The sequence below is a fragment of the Glycine soja genome, chromosome 6 (genome assembly GCF_004193775.1).
Source record: "Glycine soja cultivar W05 chromosome 6, ASM419377v2, whole genome shotgun sequence".
Classification (NCBI taxonomy): Eukaryota; Viridiplantae; Streptophyta; class Magnoliopsida; order Fabales; family Fabaceae; genus Glycine; species Glycine soja.
This window is the reverse complement of record NC_041007.1, coordinates 20,756,975-20,759,774: the sequence shown is the minus strand read 5'-3', so window position 1 is coordinate 20,759,774 and position 2,800 is coordinate 20,756,975. Positions and strand designations below refer to the sequence as shown.

The 2,800-nt window shown below is 40.6% G+C and overlaps 1 non-coding gene across 1 annotated transcript; it reads left to right on the top strand.

The window, feature by feature from the left end:
- The first annotated feature begins 600 nt into the window (after nt 1-600).
- On the top strand, nt 601-707 carry LOC114417520. The gene has a single exon (XR_003667784.1). It is a non-coding gene; the product is annotated as a small nucleolar RNA R71 (small nucleolar RNA).
- The last annotated feature ends 2,093 nt before the right edge of the window (nt 708-2,800 follow it).

Genomic DNA, 2,800 nt, shown 5'->3' with positions numbered 1-2,800 from the left:
ATGTATGGTCTGCTTGGGCCAGCAGCATTTTGGAAGGAAGGAGCAGGCTGCTGTTGTTGTTGCTGAGGGCTGGACCATCTGAGGTTAGGGTGATTCCTCCATCCAGGGTTGTATCTGTTGTTGGAAAGGTCATAATTGCTCTGCTGTGGTTGATTTTGCTGCTGAGGTTGAGGAGGTCTATTGTAAATATTTGCAGCATAAGCTTCAAGCTGCTCAATTGCTCCAGGTGGCTGCATGGAAGGGCAAAGGTCTGTATGGTGGTCAGCAGAGGAGCACAAACCACAAACCCTTGCGACAGGTACAGATTTCTGATTCAAGGCCAGCTGGGTTACCAAGTTAACCAATGCATCCAGTTTGCCTTCAAGCTTCTTAGTTTCAGATGATGCAGATGGGTTTGTAGCTACCTCATGCACTCCTCTAATGACTATGGCATCATTTCTGGCGCTAAACTGCTGGGAGTTGGAGGCCATCTTTTCAATTAAATTTCTGGCATCAGCAGGAGTCATGTCTCCAAGGGCTCCACCACTGGCAGCATCTATCATACTTCTCTCCATATTACTGAGTCCTTCATAAAAATATTGGAGAAGAAGCTGTTCTGAAATCTGATGGTGGGGGCAACTGCCACATAGTTTCTTAAATCTCTCCTAGTACTCATACAGGCTCTCTCCACTGAGTTGTCTAATACCTGAGATATCCTTCCTGATGGCTGTGGTCCTGGAAGCAGGGAAAAAATTTTCTAAGAATACTCTCTTAAGGTCATCCCAGCTCGTGATGGACCTTGGAGCAAGGTAATACAGCCAGTCCTTTGCCACTCCCTCTAATGAATGAGGAAAAGCCTTCAGAAATATGTGATCCTCTTGGACATCTGGGGGTTTCATGGTGGAGCAGACAATGTGAAATTCTTTCAAATGTTTGTGCGGGTCTTCACCTGCAAGGCCATGAAACTTTGGAAGCAAATGAATCAGTCCAGTTTTAAGAACATATGGGACATCCTCATCAGGGTATTGGATGCACAAGCTTTCGTAGGTGAAATCAGGTGCAGCCATTTCCCTTAGAGTCCTCTCACGAGGTGGAGGTTGTGCCATGTTCTCAGAATGTGCAAAATCAGAATGCTCGGAATCAGAATGCTCAAAATTATAATGCTCAAGATCAGGATGTTCAAAATCACCAATAACAGAATGCACAGATTCACCAGTTATGGAATGCTCAGAATGATCAAAAGGTATAAAATGATGCCTAACTAATCTATGAAATGTCCTATCTATCTCAGGATCAAAGGGTTGTAAGTCAGATGGATTTCCTCTAGTCATACACTACATTCAGCATGCACACAACTAGTTGCCTTGTCATGTAAATAAAGGTGTAGGTTTGAACTACAGCTACCCTCAAATGATATCCAAATGACTTGAAATTTTGTGAGCAACCCTATAAAATGATGAGAAGATAGCACAAAAAAATTTCAGACAAAAATTCAAAGTCTAACTATGAAAGCTAAAAATGGTAGGTTAAGAAAAATAAGTGAATAAAACTTGAAAAATAAAAAACTTTTGACAGAATCGCTTTTTTTGGACGATGGAGACCTCAGCCGGCCTACGACGGGCTGCCACGACGTAGGAAATTTTTTTCTACCCCAAATGCATATATAATAATTGCGATTCTGATAACCGGAGCAAAAGTTATGGCCGTTTGAAGTTTTGACAAACACAAAATTTGCTAGTTTTTTGGAACTTTCAAATCTGACCAAACTAAAGGCTCTAGCTATTTTTCTCACAAAATATGGATTAAAATAAGTTACCACAAAAAAATTCAGCCAAAAATAACAACCCTAGCTACTAAAACAAAAAATCTCAAATAATTCAGCATGGGTGGTCGCTAAAATCCGTCTCTAATTGATTTCTACTACTACTCTGTTTTTGCCGCAAGCACAATCTTCACAGCAAAACACCCAAGACTGAAACAGGGGAAACGCTTAATGGAAAAACTGAAACAGAACACACATTAAACAAAATACCAGGACACTAAACAACACTAACACACATACTAACAATACTAACAATTAAACATAAAACACGAAAGGATTAAACACACAACACTAGCTAGCTATTATGAACCTTTGGACACTGCTCCCCGGCAACGGCGCCAAATTTGATCGAGGCCGTACCCGAATCAAATAAACATGAAAATGCAGTAACTAGGAAGTGATCCTAGGTCGTTTCCCAACGAGCAGTGACAAACCAAATGTTCATAATATACTTGCAGTAACAGTAACAGTAACGATTGGGGGGGTTGTTTGTTTTGTGATTAAAGAGCAAAACAAGTAAACTGGAATACGAAACTACTAATATTAAAAACGGGTTGTTTCCTCTGATTCAGAAGCCATTCTCTTATCCTGGGTTATGGAGAATTCGTCCCTAACAGTCAACAACTTAATCCAACCTTATTTCAATTTACTAAGCGAAAATCAACTTAGGGTTTTCAATACGTGATTAGGCACCACATACACCAGTTAGCCCTTCGTCCATTAAGCATGAACGCAAGTTAGGCTCAGAGGCAATTAATCGAACACGAAGCGTGCACTGATTAATATTCACGAATTTGGGATACTGGTGAAGGGAGAACTGCCAGGAAACCACATTACAAGCGAAACCTCAAAGAGAGTTGGGCTTCGTCCTCAAAAGGAAACAACACCAGAAAATCTAGCCTTCCATGGATTCAAACAGAAAACGCAATTGAAACATGAAGCAGAAACGTAAATGAATGGAAATGTAAATGAACAGAAACGTAAACGAACAGAAATGTA